Raw genomic sequence first — 19,136 nt, forward strand, 5'->3', positions numbered from 1 at the left:
GGATGTAATATACAACAAGATAACTATAGTTATCACTGCTATATGATACATATGAAAGTTATTAAGAGAGTAAATCCTAACAGTTCTCATAAAAAAGAAGTATAGCCATGAAAAGATATGTAGGAAACTTAAATGTATATTACTAAGTGAAATAAGCCAATATGAAAAGGCTACATACTGTATGATTACAATAGTTAAGACTTTCTGGAAAAGGCAAAACTGTGGAGATCATAAAAATGTCAGTGGTTGCCAGAGGTGGGGAAGAGGCAAGAGAGGTACACAGGTGGAGCACAGAGCATTTTTAGGGCAGTAAAAATTCTTTTTATTATATTATAATGATGGATACATGTTATTATATATTTGTTCAAACCTATAGAATGCACAATAGCAAAGTAAACCCTAAGATAATCTACAGATTTTGGGTGATAATTATGTGTTAATGTAGGTATCATTAATAACAAATGCACCATTCTGGTGAGTGATATTGATAATTAGGCTGGCTATCACATGTAGGGGCAGAAGGGATATGGGAAGTCTCTTACCTTCCTATCAGTTTTGTTAAATTAAAACTACTCTAAAAAAAAAAAAAGTCTTAAAAAAATTCCAGTACCCTAAATAGAATCCTTTTCTTGAGTTTTGATGACTTTGAAATTCTAACATTTCCACTTTTGGTCAGCCCTTGCTGCTGTTCTGTTCAATGTTCTAAGGTCCAGGATTCAGTATTTCAGTGTTGAGTCTCTAGCATTTGCTGGAGCTTTGAACAGACATGATTGTGTTTCACGACAATGTCCCATCCTGGAGAAGCAGAGGAAGGGTGAAGAATTGAGCAGAGGCAGCCCATGAGAGACATTTTTGTTTTCAGCTTCCAGTTTTCCCAAGGTGCCATTTTCGGTATCAGAGAATAATAGACTGGCAGTGAGTGGCTCAATTCAGAGAGAGACAGTAAATGACTCGCCCAAGGTTATTCATCAGTGCCAGGACTGGAATTCAAATCTAAGTTTGTTAACTCTCACTACTCTCAGTATTAACTTAATGTTAACTCTCAATATTCTCTTCATTATGGCACATTTCACGAGCTTGTTGCTCAATGATGGGAAAGAACAAGGAAAACTGGTGGTCTTAAATATGTCTCTCTCTTGATATGGTTTTGTCATCAACAGGTTCAAACAGTTCTGATGCTACTACGTGTGGTATGGTTCTACTCTTCATTCCAAAGGGCCTGGCAAGTCTCCTTCTGAGTACTCCCAAAGAACCAGTGCTTCTCTTTTCACGGAGCAGCAATTCACTAAGGCGGGTCCTTAGTGAAGGCAATTCACTAAGGAGGGGGGTCCCTCCTCCAGGTTCAAGGAATGACCATGATATGTCTAAAGTTATCACAATCATCTCAATGACTGGGTTAGTTCTGGCGGATGAAATATAAAGAGATATCTGTTGGGACTTGTGGGGAAGAATTTCCTCTCTGACAAAAAAGCTTCTAATCAAATTCCTTTTTATACCTCAGCAAGGGAGAGGCTGGGAACCTCTCTTTTACTTCCTGCCTTTTGATATTTTCATGATGAGAAGATGCTGTGATAGCCATCTTGTGAACATGAGACAAAAATCAAGAGAATTGGAAAGAAGCCAGTGAATTTTTGAATTGCTCAACTATGGAACTCTCTAGCTGCATGCTTGGAGAAGGCAATGGCAACCCACTCCAGTACTCTTGCCTGGAAAATCCCATGGACAGAGGAGCGTGGTGGGCTGCAGTCCATGGGGTCGCAAAGAGTCGGACACAACTGAACGACTTCACTTTCACTTTTCCCTTTCATGCATTGGAGAAGGAAATGGCAACCCACTCCAGTGTTTTTGCATGGAGAATCCCAGGGACGGGGGAGCCTGGTGGGCTGTCATCTATGGGGTTGCACAGAGTCGGACATGACTGAAGCGACTTAGCAGCAGCTGCATGCTTCTTTTTATATAAAATAATAAGACCACTAATTGTTTTAAACATTCTACTAATAACAAAAAGCACCCTAGATGATTTTGAAAACTTCCTGGAGGAGATGAGAACCAGGTCTTAAAAGACAGCGAGATTTATGTAAACAGAGTGGAGGTAGGGAGATCTTCTGTTGGAGGATAAGCTAAGGCAAAGGAATGGGCATTAGCTTGGCCCATGTGGCTGGTGGGAGGGGATGCTCCACGCATCTGTGGTGAATGTCAATTGGAGTAACTGTGTCTGTATCTGAACTCATAGTATTTACTCTTAGTGTGTGTATTTTGCAAATGTTTATTTGCTTGAGAAATTTTGTTCACAGGAGAAGAAAAGTGGTTGGCTCAGGGACCTGAGATATGAGAGGACAATGCAGTCTTTTCCCAGCCTCTGGTCTCCTGGCCAGGCCCTACAAACCTGTATTGGAGAGCAGCTGCAGGCAGAAGCCAAAGAAACTCTTCTCACAGGGTGTTGTGTGAGCCCAACCAAGAGCACTGCTTTGGTTTCCAGGTAACTAGACTCCACAGGTTTCCCTGATAGCTCAGCAGATAAAAAATCCACCTAAAATGCAGGAGACACAGGAGATGCAGGTTTGATTCCTGTGTTGGGAAGACCCCCTGGAGGAGGAAATGGCAATCCACTCTAATATTCTTGCCTGAAAAATCCCATGGACAGAAGAGCCTGGCGGGCTATAGTCCAAAGGACCACAAAGAATTGACACAACTGAGTAACTAGCATAAGCATACGTGCATAGACCCCACAGAGCTATGGCAATGTTGAGACCTCGAGGACAGCATCAGCAAGATACAAGGGCGCCAGGCGGTGGTGCACTGGGCCCCATCATCATCCCCTGGGGAGAAGGAGGGAATAGGCAGCTGTGCAAGCTCAGTGGCTGCTCCCACGGGATTTCTCTGAATTGCCACAACACAGGCAGAAGCTGAGGGAGAAAGCCCACGTGAACGATGCACGAATTCACTTGAGACAATCCTCAAGAACAGAAATAACACCATGAGGCTCTGAGGGGAATAAAGCCCTTCACTACACAGCTGTGGCTGATTCTATGGAATATAGTCATCGGAGTCAATGTGGTTCTGCTGGAATCCTCTGACAAGTGAGACTAGATCAGGGTTTCTCAAGGTCAGCACTACTGATTCCGTGTTGTGAGAGCTGTCCTGTGCATTGTGAGGTGTTTACTAGGTGCTGGTAGCGCTCCTTCTGAACTCTGACAAGTAAAGACATTTAAAATCTGAAAATGTGTTGAGAACTGGTGGTCTACAGAAACAAGGGGTGTGTGTGTGTGTGTGTGTGTGTGTGAGAGAGAGAGAGAGGGAAAGCAAGATAGGATATGCATGAGACAGAATGTGATGTATTTGTCAGTTAGTTACAAGTATATTTGTTAATTTTTTAGATTTCCACCTTTTCCTTTTAAAAAGCATCAGTAAACACTTCCTTAGTTTAAACTGTCAACGTTTTAAATTATTTTCTTGTGATAAATTCCTAGACATAGAACTGCTTGGTGGGTGAAAAAGTGGCAAGTTTTAGACTTTAATTATATATTGACTAAATGACCTCTAGAAAGGTTTTTCCAATTTGAATTTGACATTTCTTTTTAATCTTTACAGAATTTAGGACCTAGTTTTGCACATGGTAGCTGCTTAGTAAGTACTTTATAGTTAGTTGATCAAATATTGGTTGTGAGTTTTCATCCCTCATTATTCCAACAAATATCTGGGTATGTTGTTATATGACACTTCACAATGATTTCTGTATGGGCTGGGTCTGCAGAAGAAACACACACATACATATACTGTTAAATGGATTATTTCCTGTAGACCCATGCCTCTTAATGTGTGGTCCTGGAACCCATGGTCTCTACTTGCTGCTGCTGCTAAGTCGCTTCAGTTGAGTCCTAGTCTGTGAGACCCCATAGATGGCAGTTCACCAGGTTCCTCCGTCCCTGGGATTCTCCAGGCAAGAATACTGGAGTGGGTTGCCATTTCCTTCTCCGGCCTCTACTTGGGAACTTGTTAAAAATGTAAATTCTCTGGTTCCACACCTGGACCTAATTTGTATTTTAAAATCCTTCCAGGTAAAGTTTAAGAGTACTCTCTACAAACAATAAATGCTGCAGAGAGAGTGGAGAAAAGGGAACCCTTCTACACTGTTGGTGGGAACTTAAATTAGTATAATCACTGTGGAGAAGAGCATGGAGGTTCCCTAGAAAACTAAAAGTAGAACTACCACATGATCCAGCAATCCCACTCCTGAGCATATATCCAGAGAAAACCATATTTTGAAAGGAAACCATAACCTGAAATAAGCTGCAGCACCTTTACAACAGCCAAGACATGGAAGCAACCTAAATGTCCATCAACAGAGGAATGGATAAAGAAGATTTAGTATACATATACAATACATAAAGCCATAAAAGAACAAAATAATACCATTCAGCCACATGGACGGACCTAGAGATGATCACACTAAGGCAAAGAAAGACAAATATCATATGATATCACTCATGGGATCAAACTTCTTAAAAATGATACAAATGAACTTATTTATAAAACAGAAAAATACTTAAAGATATCAAAAACAAACTTATGGTTACCAAAGGGGAAATGTTAGGGGGAGGGATAAATCAGGAGCTTGGGATGAACATACACACCACTACGAATGAGACAGATAAGGCCCTACTGTATAGCACAGGGAGCTCTACTCAATATTCGGTGATAACCTACATGAGAAGAGAGTCTAAAATAGGATGAATGTATGTATAACTGAATCACTTTGCTGTAACATGAAACTAATATAACACTGTAGATCAACTATATTCCAGTTAAATTAAAAATAAAAAAAGAGAATGACTGCAGCAGACAATAAAAATGAACAAACACTGCTCTCATCAGCATGGAAATTGCTATTTCCTAAACATTGCCTCTATAATGGCATCACTTTGGTGCAAGTTGGCCAGCCAGCTCTTTGTTCATAAGAGGTTCATACTCTAAATGCATGTAATGCTATCTAACTCCATCTGGTGTCCTGTTGGTCTCTGAGAGGCTCTTCCCATGCCTGCACCTTTATACTCAGGCCCAATTCAGCCTGCCCACCAGTCCATGGCCTAGGAGCCAACAGCTGGGATGATTAAATGAAGAACGAGGCATGCCTGTTCAACTTCATTTGCTAGATTGCTCATTAGATATATAATGCCCTATCTTGGCCAGATATGAAGTCCACTGTGACTGAGGTGGCCATCTGTTCAGGGACGGATCCTGTTAGAATAATCAGAGATCGTGGGGCTCTGGCAGGCACCTCTTCCAGACCTGCGCGGGTGGATGTGAACAGAGAAGAGAAGATTGAGGCGGGGGGGTTGTTGCACACACCTTCCAGACCTGAGTCAGCCTCTCCTCCATAAGGGACAATCCCAGGGCACCCAGATGCCTTCCTGAGGTGTAGGAGACAGTCAGGAGGTCAGTTGGGAAGGAAACAGCTGCAGATGGCAGAGACTCTGGTGCTTGAACTCACACCTGGTTCCCCTCCTCCTCAGTCAGAAATGGGTTTCTGTACTAACAGCTCCTGACATCTGTAATCCCTGGGGCTTGCAGGGGTGTATGTGTGTGTGTGTGTTTGTGTGTGTGTGTGAGCACAGTTCCCTAATTAGACTGCACCATCTCTTAAAAGTAGGGGCTGTGCCTGTCACTAATGCTCAGCTTTACTTCTAATGGGGAATTTTAAATGGGACTGACTGCACTTTAAAGGCTCATGCACTCATAGGGCATCTTCAGGTTTCTAAGGGAATATTGGGTAGTACTGCCCACAAGACACATGCTTCTGGGACTTCCCTCCTGGTGGTCCAGGGGGCTAAGACTTGATGCTCCCAACGCAGGGGGCCATGGATTTGATCCTTAGTCAGAGAACTAGGGCTACAGTCCATGGGGCTGCAAAGAGTTGGACACAACTGAGTGACTAACACTTTCACTTTCCAGGAAACTAGATTCTGCATGCCACGACTAAGACGCGAAGCGACCAAAACAACGACAAAAAAAGACACATGCTTCTGAGAAGCTAATTAGGTAAGGGATTGAAAGACTTAATGAAAAACAACTAGTCAAAACTTCAGTGGGGCCAGTTGCAGTTACTCCTTTGTAACCAAGAAGTTTTCAAACAGTGAAATGCATCACTCTTCATGTCTGGCATCTTTATCCCAGGTTGACAGCAGCCTATCTGGTGACCAGTTCAGACAGTTAGCAGCTGAAAGAGACAGGGTTACATTCTAAATAAGCCAGGAAGCTTTACATCCCCTCTGGCTGGGAGGCAGCAGCTAGTGAAAATAATCCCATCTGATTTAAGCAGACCAGGTCAGTGAATAACAGCAACCATTCTAAGGAAATGGGTGCTGGGGTTACAGCAGTAATAACTGAAGTGGGAGTCAAAATAAAAGGCTCACAGTCAGAATTCATTTGCATGACTGGATGGTGTGTGAGTAGCACAGCTTGGCATGAGTGGAATGCACTGGAATGAAGAAAAATCCTAGGGGTTCTTGCTGACCCTAACATGAATGAAGAGCAACCAACTGTCATGGCTTTAGCACTCAGAGTCTGTGCTCCTGGAAGTCCCCTAGTCCCTGGTGAACTAAGACGGTATGCTGCGGCCAGCGCAGCAGGTAGGGATTGAAAGTGGTCAACACACAGTTTGGGAAAAAGAAACTAGAGACAGAATTAAGGTTTTAAAGATGGGACCAGGGAACTCAAGACCTCTTGGATCAAGAGCCCTGTTCCTTGGAGCCACATCACTTTTATTTAGTATCTTGGCATGCAGAAAGTATCTGTTTTGCTATGACACTTCTCTCATTTTATTCATTACTTTGAACTATCTGCTATTTTCTTGTACAAGGGGTATCACCCAGCTGGGGGTCATATACCCACATATGCCTTGGGAAAACATCTTGGTGTGTGCACAAGCAGTGTTCTGAACCTGGTGCTGATCCGGTGTTCCAAGGTCCATACTATGTTTTCCTTAGCTTAGCAGGGCATGACGACCCCAATTAATAACCTGATATATTTTGGTTTAGATTATACTGTACTGCTATATTTTGCTTTTATTCTTTTCCCATGGTGTTTTTCTCATGGCTTAGCCAGAGCAACAGGCAGCTGATTATTAACCCCTGCAGTGGTGGATCACCCTACCTGGTTTCTGGACATCTTGACTCGAACTCTCTTCCCCAAGAAGTCCTTCAGTGGATTCCTCATGAGATAAACTTTAGGCAGCTCTGGGGAAAAAAAAAAAAAAGAAAGCCAAGTAAGCTCTTTGTATCTGCACTTCTCCTCTCCCTGTGAAGTATGTGCTCAGGATTTGAAGAGTTTATATGTTTTTCCTACCTCTTAGACCTCAGGCTGGCAAGCAGCAGGCACAGTGGTCCTAACGTGGAGCAGCTGCTCCTGTTGGGAGTACAGTCTCCCTCAACACTGGAGACTAGACTCTTGAGAGCCTTTGAGGCTTCTCCAGGGGCCTGTCCTTAACTCCTGGGGTTTTAGCAAGAGGTGTTGGGTGAGGAGAGGTGTCACAGTATGGGGGTGTGTTACAATATTTCAAGAAGCTTCGGTGTCTTTCCCATTCAGTTACTTGGCTTATTACTGCTCTCATCCCTAGGATTCTGTCAGGTATGTTTTCCTTTAGGGGCTTATGAGTGCCATTTTGGAATTTGACCTTGTCTGGTTAGAAAGTCGGAAGTTCTGAAAAGCACTTAGTTCTGGAAATATTTGAAAATAGAACAGTAGAATGTGTTGAGACTATGGTTTCTAAAGTCAGACTTTCTGGGTTTGAATCCTATTTCTTTCCCGTTTTAGTATGTATGACCTTGGGCAAGTTCTCTGACCTTAGTTTCTTTACCTGTAAAACAGAGATAATAATGGTGTCCTCAAAAAGTTGCTGTGAGAATAAAATTAGCTAATTTATAAAATAGTGATTTTTAAATTAAAGTATCTCTTTCTGCTCTATTGAGGTATAATGACATTCAGTTCAGTTCAGTCACTCAGTCGTGTCCGACTCCTTGCGACCCCATGAACTGCAGCCCGCCAGGCCTCCCTGTTCATCACCAACTCCCGGAGTCCACCCGATCCCATGTCCATTGAATAATGATATTAACATTGTGTAAATTTAAGGTGTTCAGCGTGTTGATTGGATATACTTACATATTGCAAAATGATTGCCGCCATAGTACATAGTTAACACCTCCATCACATTGTTACAATTTCTTTTTTGTGATGAGAACATCTACAGTTTACTCTCTCAGCAACATGCAAGAACACAACACAGTATCAACAACTACAATCGCCATGCTGTACATCAGATTCCCTCAAACTTATTGGTCTTGTTACAGGAAGTTTGTACCTGTAGCATCAGGCCTGACAGTTGGTTTTTCTTTTTTGTAATGCAAGTGTCTGACTTAAGCTTTGATTGCCAAGGGATCCACTTCAAAGAGTCATCCACTTCAAAGACAGCTATCTCTATAAACACTTTGCCAGCCACATGTCTAGATAAAGAGCCAGGCTGAGCTGTCCTCCACTGCCCCAGGTGCCTTTGTTTCAGAGATTAAAAAAAAATAAAAGCCTTATTGAGATATAATTCACATACTATAAAGTTCACACTTTAAAGTATATGATTCAGAGGTTTTCAGTGTATTTATAGAGTTGAGCCACCACCACTGTTATCGATTTCAGAGTATTTCTATCATGTCAGAAAAAGTCCCATATCTGTTAGCTGCTGCGTCACTTCAGTCGTGTCCGACTCTGTGCGACCCCACAGACGGCAGCCCACCAGGCTCCCCCGTCCCTGGGATTCTCCAGGCAAGAACACTGGAGTGGGTTGCCATTTCCTTCTCCAGTGCACGAAAGTAAAAAGGTAAAGGGAAGTCGCTCAGTCGTGTCTGACTCTTAGCGACCCCATGGACTGCAGCCCACCAGGCTCCTCTGCCCATGGGATTTTCCAGGCAAGAGTACTGGAGTGGGGTGCCATTGCCTTCTCCATATCTGTTAGCAGTCAGGCCCACTTCTCCCCTTTCCCTGGCAACCCTTAATTGACTTTCAGGTTCTATGGATTTGCCTATTTTGGACATTTCATATAAGTGGAATCATACAATATGTGACCGTTGGTGTCTGGTTGCTTTCACTTAGCATTATGTTTTCAAGGTTCACCTATGGGTTGCATGGGTCAGTATTTACTTCCGTTTTATTATGACTACTACTCCATTGTACAGATAGACCACATTCATCAACTAAGGAACATGTGAATTGTTGAAAAGTAAAACTCTTAAAATTACACAGCATAAAACATTAATCCCACATGATGTATATGTGTCCTAATAATGATCACTAATATTTACTGAGTGCTTACTGTATACAGGGGTTGCTCTAAATGGGTATACATTTTAGCCCATTTCATGTTCATCACAACCCTGTGAGGGGGTTGTCACTACGACTGCCATTATTTTATGAGAAATTAGGAAATATGAAAATTAAGTAATATATCTCAAGATAAACAGCAAATAGGTGATTCAAATCTAGAAGTCTGTGTGTAAAGCCTGCAGTTTATTTTTCATTAAAAATTACCATCTTAAAAACTTTTGGGGGATATATATTTCTATGAATTGTAACATACAATGCCGCAATAAGATAAAGAACTACTTCATAATCCCAGAATACTCTTCTTTATCCATGTCAATTGTTGGAGGAAGTTGCTGAGAGGATGTGACAGCTGGTTTCAGAGACCTTGATTGATTTCAATAAATGACCATTTGGGCTGCTTATTTTTTCTCTTCCCTTTAAATTTCCATTCTGTGTTTTAAATTCACCTTTGAGACCGTAGGCCCCACACTTGTTCCCACAACCCTACACCTGCTGCCTCTCTTTTTCCTACCCCTGACTCTGCGATGTGGCCCGAGGTGTGCTGTGTAATTTTCAAGACCTTTGAGTAATAAACCTCTTCCCCAAAGTTTCCTGTTGGTTATTGCCGAGGGCATCTTACAATCATGATAAGAATCACAAAGGTCAGTCCAGCAATAACACTGGTTACCAACAGGCTGAGACCAGCATAAAACAGTACTCTTGGCCAATATCTCCCCACGCCTCCTACCTCTCAGCCCTTGGTTACCACCACTCTACTCTATGAGTCTGACTTTTTTAGATTCTACATAAGTTATATCATTATTTGTCTTTCTCTGACTTATTCACTTGCATAATGTTCTCATGGTCCATTCATACTGTCTCGTATGGCAGAATTTCCTTCTTTCTCATAAGCATTTTTCCATTGTATATATGTATACTACAACTTTTTTGATGAGTCATCCCTTGAGGGATACTTCAGTTGTTTTCATTCACAGTGGAGACTGTGAATAATGCTCCAGTGCACATGGGAATGCAGATATCCCTTCCAGATCTTGTTTTCATTTCCAGAGGTGGAACTTCTGGATCATATAGTGGTGGTTCTATTTTTAATTTCTTGAGTAATCTCCATATTGTATTGCATAGTGACTGCATCGATTTACATTCCCACCAACAGTGCATAAGGGTTTCCTTTTCTCCACATCTCACCAACATTTGTTATCTTCTGTCTTCTCAGTGAAAATCATTCTAACAGGATTGTGGTGATAGCTCATTCTTGTTTTCACTTGCATTTCTCTGTTGATTAATGATGCTGAGCCTCTTTTCACTTATCTGTTGGCCATTGGTATGTCTTGTCTTCTTTGGAAAAATGTCTATTTAGTTCCTCTGCCCATTTTTAGTCAGATTTTTTTTTTTTTGCTATTGACTTGTATGAGAACCTTGAAAAAAAGTGAAAGTGAAAGTGTCTCAGTTGTGTCCGACTCTTTGCAACCCCATGGACTATATAGTCCATGAAATTCTCTAGGCCAGAATAGTGGAGTGGGTAGCCTTTCCCTTCTCAGGGGATCTTCGTAACCCAGGGATTGAACCCAGGTTTCCCGCATTGCAGGTGGATTCTTTACCAGCTGAGCCACAAGGGAAGCCTAAGAATACTGGATTGGGTAGCCTATCCCTTCTCCAGGGGATCTTCCCGACCCAGGAATCAAACCAGGGTCTCCTGCATCGCAGGTGGATTACCAACTGAGCTATCAGGGAAACCTTATTTACATATTAATCCTTTATTAGCTATGATTTGCAAATATTTTCTCCCATTCCATTAGTTGTCTTTTCATTTTGTTCATGTTTATTTTTGTTGAAATGGAGCATTTATCTTGCTGTGCAGAAATCTGATGTAGTTCTACTTATCAATGTTTGCTTTTGTTGTGCGTTTGGTGTCACACCCAAAAAACTGTTGCTAAAACCAACGTCCAGAAGGTTTTTCTTATGTCTTCTTGTAGGATTTTTATAGTTTTATGTCTTAATACTTAATTCATTTTGAGAATTTTTGAGTAGCATAAGGGGTTCAATCTCTTTCTTCAACATGTGGTTATCCCATTTTTCCAGCACTATTTATTGAAGAGACTATCCTTTATCTATTAAGCACTCATGATTTCCTTGGGAAACATGAGTTGATTGTATACGTTAGGATTTATTTCTGGTCCTTTCTTCTGGAACATTGGTCTATTTGTCTATTTTTATGCCAGTCCCATACTGTTTGGATTACTATAGCTTTGAAATTAGGAAGTATAACACCTCCAATATGTTCTTCTTTCTTAGGATTGCTTTGACCATTCAGGACTTTTTGTGGTTTCATACTAATTTTAGGGTCTTTTTCTATTTCTGTGAAAAATGCCATTAGAATTCTGATAGAGACAGTACTGACTATAGATGGCTGTGGGTAGTAGTATGTCTATTTAAACAATATTAATTCTGAGTGTAGAATATCCATACTCAATCTAATTTTTTTGTGTCTTACTTAATTTCCTTCTTCAAAGTCTCATGTCTTTCAGTGTGCAGATCTTTCACTTCCTTTGCTAAATTTATTTCTAAGTATTCTATTATTTTTTTATATTATTGTGAATTTGGATCGTTTTCTTTCTCTTTCAGATGCTTTATTGTTAGTGCATAGAAATACAAGTGATTTCTATCTTGATTTTGTATCCTGCAATTTTACTGAAATCATTGATTAGTTCCAACACTTTGGGGGCATGTTTTTAAGATTTTCTATGTATATGATGATATGATTTGCAAATAAAGAAAATTTTACTTCTTCCTTTTTGATTTGGATGCTTTTTATTTCTTTTTCTTGCCTGATTTCTCTGGCGAGGACTTCCAGTACTATGTTGAATAGGAGTGGTAAGAGTGGATCTTCTTTTCTTGCTCCTACTCTTAGGGGAAAAACTTTAAACCTTTTGACACTGAGTATGATGTTAGCTGTGGGTTTGTCATATTTAGCCTTTATTATGTTGGCACTGAACAGTGTTTGCTTGAGGGATGGGATGATGCAGGCAAAATGAATCTTTCTTCTCTTCTTGTGTGGTTAGTTTCAAGTTGCTTTTATCTAACTGTTTTGCTCAGGTTTCTTAAGTGGACTCCAGAGCTTTCCCAGAGCTGCTTTTGTTCATAAAAAACTGTCCAATTGTCCATCTTTATGAGGAAGGGAGGCTGGAGTGACATCATCTCAAGGAATGTATATAAAATGCTAAGAGCATAGAATGAATGCTATATTTTTGTTGTTCAGTCGCTAAGTTGTGTCCAACTCTTTGCAACCCCATGAACCACAGCACACCAGGCTTCCTTGTCCTTCACTATATCCCTGAGTTTGCTCAAACTCACGTCCATCGAGTCAGTGATGCCATCCAACCATCTCATCCTCTTGTCTCCTCCTCTTGCCCTCAATCTTTCCCAGCATCAGGGTCTTTTCCAATGAGTCGGTTCTTTGCATCAGGTATTGGATCAGGCCAAAGTATTGGAGTTTCAGCATTAGCATCAGTCTTTCCAATGAATATTCAGGGTTGATTTCCTTCAGGATTGACTGGTTTGATCTCCTTGCTGTTCAATGGACTCTCAAGAGCCTTTTCCAGCACCACAGTCCAAAAGCTATATAAACATTTGCTATAAGTGTTACTATGGTTACTATCAATGTCACAAGTGCAAATAGTTTAGCAGACATGAGTCTAAAATATATATTATTTATTTTCTAGCTGTATGGATTAGGCAGTTTATTTACCTTTCAGAGTCTCACTTGTCTCATCTGTAAAGTCATAGCTCATAGGTTTGTTATGAGAACTAAATGAGGTAACTAGTTAAAATATCCAGCAAAATGTCTGACATCCTGCTTGCTCAATACATATTGACAGTTTTCCATCCACAGTAAGTTAACATAGATTTGGTGCCACAATTATTTAGTTCACATTACTTAGGTAATTACATACAATGCACTAATAGTGATTATCAAAGCTGGTCTTTGGATTATCACTGCTTTGGGTTGGGTACAGTATGTCCTAACCTTTATGCTTGATTAAGATTGACATCCATGGTCTCTCTTGAACTTCAATGGCAAGGGTTAATGAAAATATTTCTCTGAACCACATAGCTTCTGAGAATATATAGCCTCACTTCATAACAATAAGAGGCATGGAATTTGTTTACCAGCTCCCAGAGGAGTTGGTTACAACCCCAAGATTTTCTTACCAGCCATAAAAGAATGCTTTTCTCTGGCTGGAGCCAGCACAGCACCATCTGGAAAAGTGCCAACTAGGGCACTGAGGTCTTTTTCCAGATGGTGCCAACTCTCCTTGCCTGGTTCCACAAGACTGCCTTGTGTCTTTTGTCCCTTTTATTCCCTGCCTGCATGGCAAGGCATTACACTCCCCCTGCTTTTTCCGTCTGAACCTTTTCTGGCTGACAAAAGCACATCCCCAGCCCTCCCTGACCACACCCTCCACACAAGACTACTTCCACACAGCATCACATTGTCTGTTTGCTCCTCTTGCTTTTATTTCTTGGGAGAATGTAGCTTTTAGGCTCAATCTCTCATTTCTTTAGTGGCCAAGAAATGAGACTATTCCTGAACCATAATGAGGGTTCATATCTCTATCATGGTTCCAAGGAAAGTCCAAAGTTGTCCTGGGGCATACATGAAGCATGAATGAGCCCTGTACCAGTCACCACAAAAGGAAGGTCAAAGGCATAACTGTCTTTACCTTACATGCATAATCTCATTCTTTTTACCAGCTTTCACTGTTATCAAAAGGTCAGAGAAGTGGATCATGGAATTTAGCCAACTGTTCTAAGTCACATTCTTTAGTCTGTAATATAGCAGATCATGTCCAGGGGTATCATTTGTATCTTTTCATTACTTTAAACAGTTTACACTTCTGGTTATCTGATATGAATATACAGCTGAACAGACAACACGGTTGTTTCACAGGTGTGAGATCAAGCATCTTTAGTATTTGAATGAACTTTTATTTAGTCACTGATAGCATACCTTGTTAGCGCTAAGTTTTGTGAGAACAATTCATATAAGATACAACCTTTGCATTATGGTGAGAGAAACTCATCAGTGATGACAGGTCCACAAAGTAAAATCTATGATGGAGACATACTGATAGGAGCAAGTTGAGTCCTGTCTGGAGGCAGGGGAGAGAGAGGACAAGGTGGAGACTTTGGAACACTCACAGTAAGCAGCGCAGGACCAGCCCAGGGGATATACCCCACATCCAAGGTCAGGAGCAGTGGCTGAGATGAGATACCCCATGTCCAAGGTCAGGAGCGGCAGCTAAGCTTTGCTGGAGTAGCCGTGAAGCCCCATGTCCAAGGTAAGAGAAACCCAAGTAAGAGAGTAGGCACTATAAAGGAACAGAGGGCAGACAGACTGAAACCACAGTCACAAAAAACTAGCCAATCTGATCACATGGACCACAGCCTTGTCTAACTCAGTGAAACTAAGCCATGCCACGTGGGGCCATCCAAGACAGACGGGTCATGGCGGAGAGTTCTGAAAAAATGTGGTCCACTGGAGAAGGGGATGGCAAACCACTTCAGTATTCTTGCTTGAGAACCCCATGAACAGTATGAAAAGGCAAAAAGGTAGGACACTGAAAGATGAACTCCTCAGGTTGGTAGGTGCCCAATATGCTACTGGAGATCAGTGGAGAAATTACTCCAGAAAGAATGAAGAGACAGAGCCAAAGCAAAAACAACACCCAGCTGTGGATGTGACTGGTGATAGAAGCAAGGTCCGATGCTGTAAAGAGCAATATTGCATAGGAACCTGGAATGTCAGGTCCATGAATCAAGGCAAACCGGAAGTGGTCAAACAAGAGATGGCAAGAGTGAATGTCGACATTCTAGGAATCAGCGAACTCAAATGGACTGGAATGGGTGAATTTAACTCAGATGACCATTATATCTACTACTGTGGGCAATAATCCCTTAGAAGAAACGGAATAGCCATCATAATCAACAAAAGAGTCCGAAATGCACTACTTGGATGCAATCTCAAAAATGACAGAATGATCTCTGTCATTTCCAAGGCAAATCATCCAAGTCTATGCCCCGACCAGTAATAATGAAGAAGCTGAAGTTGAATGGTTCTATGAAGACCTACAAGACCTTTTAGAACTAACACCCAAAAAAGATGTCCTTTTCATTAGAGGGACTGGAATGCAAAAGAGGTCAAGAAACACCTGGAGTAATGGGCAAATTTGGCCTTGGAGTACAGAATGAAGCAGGGCAAAGGCTAATAGAGTTTTGTCAAGAGAACACACTGGTCATAGCAAAACCCTCTTCCAACAACACAAGAGAAGATTCTACACATGGACATCACCAGATGGCCATCACTGAAATCAGATTGATTATATTCTTTGCAGCCAAAGATGGAGAAGCTCTATACAGTCAGCAAAAACAAGACCAGGAGCTGACTGTGACTCAGATTATGAAATCCTTATTGCCAAATTCAGACTTAAATTGAATAAAGTAGGTAAAACCACTAGACCATTCAGGTATGACCAAAATTAAATCCCTTATGATTTATACAGTAGAAGTGAGAAATAGACTTAAAGGACTGGATCTGATAGACAGAGTGCCTGATGAACTATGGATGGAGGTTTGTGACATTGTACAGGAGACAGGGATCAAGACCATCCCCAAGAAAAAGGAATGCAAAAAAGCAAAATGGCTGTCTCAGGAGGCCTTATTAATAGCTGTGAAAAGAAGAGAAGCAAAAAACAAGGGAGAAAAGGAAAGATATACCCATTTGAATGCAGAGTTCCAAAGAATAGCAAGGAGAGATAAAAAAGTCTTCCAAAGTGATCAATGAAAAGCAATAGAGGAAAACAATAGAATGGGAAAGACTAGAGATCTCTTCAAAAAATTAGAGATACCAAGGGAACATTTCATGCAAAGATGGGCTCATTAAAGGACAGAAATTGTATGGACCTAACAGAAGCAAAGAGAAGGCAATGGCACCCCACTCCAGTACTCTTGTCTGGAAAATCCCATGGATGGAGAAGTCTGGTGGGCTGCCGTCTCTGGGGTCACACAGAGTCAGACACGACTGAGCGACTTAACAGCAGCAGCAGCAACAGAAGCAAAAGATATTAAGAAGAGGTGGCAAGAATACACAGAAGAACTGTACAAAAAAGATCTTCACCACCCAGATAATCATAATGGTGTGATCACTCACCTAGAGCCAGACATCCTGGAATGTGACGTCAAGTGGGCCTTAGGAAGTACCACTACAAACAAAGCTAGTGGAGGTGATGGAATTCTAGTTGAGCTATTTTAAATCCTAAAAGATGATGCTGTGAAAGTGCTGCACTCAATATGCTAGCACATTTGGGAAACTCAGCAGTGGCCACAGGACTGGAAAAGTTTAGTTTTCATTCCAATACCAAAGAAAGCCAATGCCAAAGAATGCTCAAACTCTCTGTGCATCAGGGACTTTGGAATTTTCACATAATGGCATAAAGTAATAGAAACCCCTGCTTCTCATAGGGCAATTAAAAAAAATAAAACCTCTATCCTTCAGGAAGCAGTGACTGTTCAGGATAGTCTGCTTTAACCTGTATTCCGGCATGGCCTATAATTTTAGCTTTTGTTTTGTTCTGAAGCCACACATCATGCTACTAGAGTTGCAGCTGGAGTAGAGCTCAGTTCGATCTCTGAGCTTTAGAAAATGTACCATTTCTGTGATGCCTTCCACCCTCATCTTTGGCCCTGCTCAGGGAGCCTGTACTTATGGAAACAGGGTAAGCCAATTTCACGAGGAAGAAGTTTTCTGCTTGGCAAGTTCAGGTCCCTGTAAGTGGCAGGGGAAATGTCTGGGTAGTCAGAAACCAATGTAAAAGTATGGGATGCCAGAGAATGCAGGAAGAGAGGAGGAAACTGACAAGGGAAATGAGGTAGCTTCAAATATAAACTTGGTCTTCCTTGAGGCATTTTTGTGGGGTTCTGATTATGTCCTTAGCTAAGTCTCTCTGGCCAACAGGAAATGAGATATCACATTTCTTAAGAGATAATCAGGCCTTAGCAATACCAACACTTGTAATGAAATTGCAAGGACTCCCAACCAAATTACCAACTCTTTCGTAGGGAAGGACCTCATTTTCTGGAAATACCTATTATTCCTGGAAAACAAGAAGCCCTCAGCAGTCTTCTAGGCCTGACTGGGTCAGTAGTTTCTGTGCTGACCTGTAGGTCAGGATGAACGCTATTGGATGAATGTTACTGGATGAATGCTATTGGATATACTAGCAGCTGAGAAGTGGGGCACCCCTGTCCTCTGGGGTTCAATTTCACTCTAAGTTCTTTAACACCAGCTTCTTGCCAAGGCTTCACCAGCTGTTTATGATCATAACCAACCATTATCTGAGTCTGAGAACCTCATTTAACCTTACCCGAAATTCAGAGCAGAGATGGAATTTTGAGTCCAGTGATATAATTTCACATAAGGGCCAATTAGAGAAAATGTTGCATCACCTCCTCACAGTTCATGCTGCAGTAAAGTCCAAAACAAAAACCACAGACTGTGATTATTTAATATTGTTCTGGTACACAGTCTACTCAAATAAAAAACAAAATACAATTTATTCCATTCTACTGAGAAATAAAATAAAACTTATTGTAATCACTAGCAGAATATGTTTGGAGAGAAGATGATTTAGGTAATTTTTAAAATTTTAGCCAAAGTAATTTTTCCTACATATGTACTTCAAAACCACATAACTGACGACTACTCTTTTGAGCAGTACAGGGAGGAAACAGTGGATAAAAAAATAATTTCCATTTTGAAAAATAATCCAATTGCACAAGAATGTTGATAATAACTCTGACATCATTTGGAATAAGAAATTTAAAGTGCTATAATCTAAATTACTATAATGATGCAAGAAAAACATAGAAATAGGATAGTTAAACAGTAAACAGCATTTTAAAAGAATGTTTCAAAAACAGGGTCATTGTTACCAATCTAAAGGAATAGTTCTAGCTAACTTTTCAGCACATCTAGAACCTGTTCTGCTCTGTTTTTGTTTCTGTCAGAGTCCATCCTTGAAACTGAATAAAGATTTCATCCCCTCTTCTAATTATCTATTTATTTAAAGAGGGATTAGGAAGCTAGTTGAACATAAGAACTGAATGTGATCTCCAAAAGATGAATCAGAAAATAAAATGGGGAGTACCTTGACTCATGGCAGAAATATACACTGACTGGGGAAATTTAAGCAGTTTCTGTTCAGACATTGAAAACAGCAAGCCCTTATTTGTTATAATTGGTGAAATGGTTTCTCAAACATAGGCTTATGGATCTGGGAAAGCTAAACTCTCATTGGATGTTATCTCTTTCCTTCTCATATATCCAGAACTTTTTCATGGGCATAACTATTTTCCTTCTTGGCTGGTGTCCTCCAGTAATTACAAAGGACTTGAAAGTGAGGCAGCTGTCAGCCCTCTGATTGCTAGGGTTGATGTGACTGATCTGATGGACACGGACTCTTTCTTACTCCTCATGCCATGAGGAGTTCTCCTGAAGTTCAGAGAGGATGACTTCTACAAGTACAGAGGATTATTCTTCAATAAAAGGAAAGCAATCACAGCACTCTCTTGTAAGGAACTTTGTATCAGTTGGCTAATTTAAGCAGAAATGGGGAACAGTTTTAGATGAACATATAAAGAATATTTTCATGATTTTGGAAATGGTGAGGAAAGATTTCTTACTGAAGACAAAAAGCACAAACTATGCAAAA

General features: G+C 40.9%; 1 long non-coding RNA gene across 4 annotated transcripts in view; it reads right to left on the bottom strand.

Moving 5' to 3' along the window:
• Nucleotides 1-19,136, bottom strand: part of LOC101906006 (uncharacterized) — a 475,458-nt gene that overhangs the window by 52,789 nt on the left and 403,533 nt on the right. For all 4 annotated transcript variants that reach the window (XR_009493246.1, XR_003033095.2, XR_009493247.1 and 1 more), the window contains one exon: nucleotides 7,153-7,235. This is a non-coding gene — a long non-coding RNA (uncharacterized lncRNA). The remainder of the gene's footprint in view (nucleotides 1-7,152; nucleotides 7,236-19,136) is intronic.

This window comes from Bos taurus, chromosome 28 (assembly GCF_002263795.3).
Source record: "Bos taurus isolate L1 Dominette 01449 registration number 42190680 breed Hereford chromosome 28, ARS-UCD2.0, whole genome shotgun sequence".
NCBI lineage: Eukaryota > Metazoa > Chordata > Mammalia > Artiodactyla > Bovidae > Bos > Bos taurus.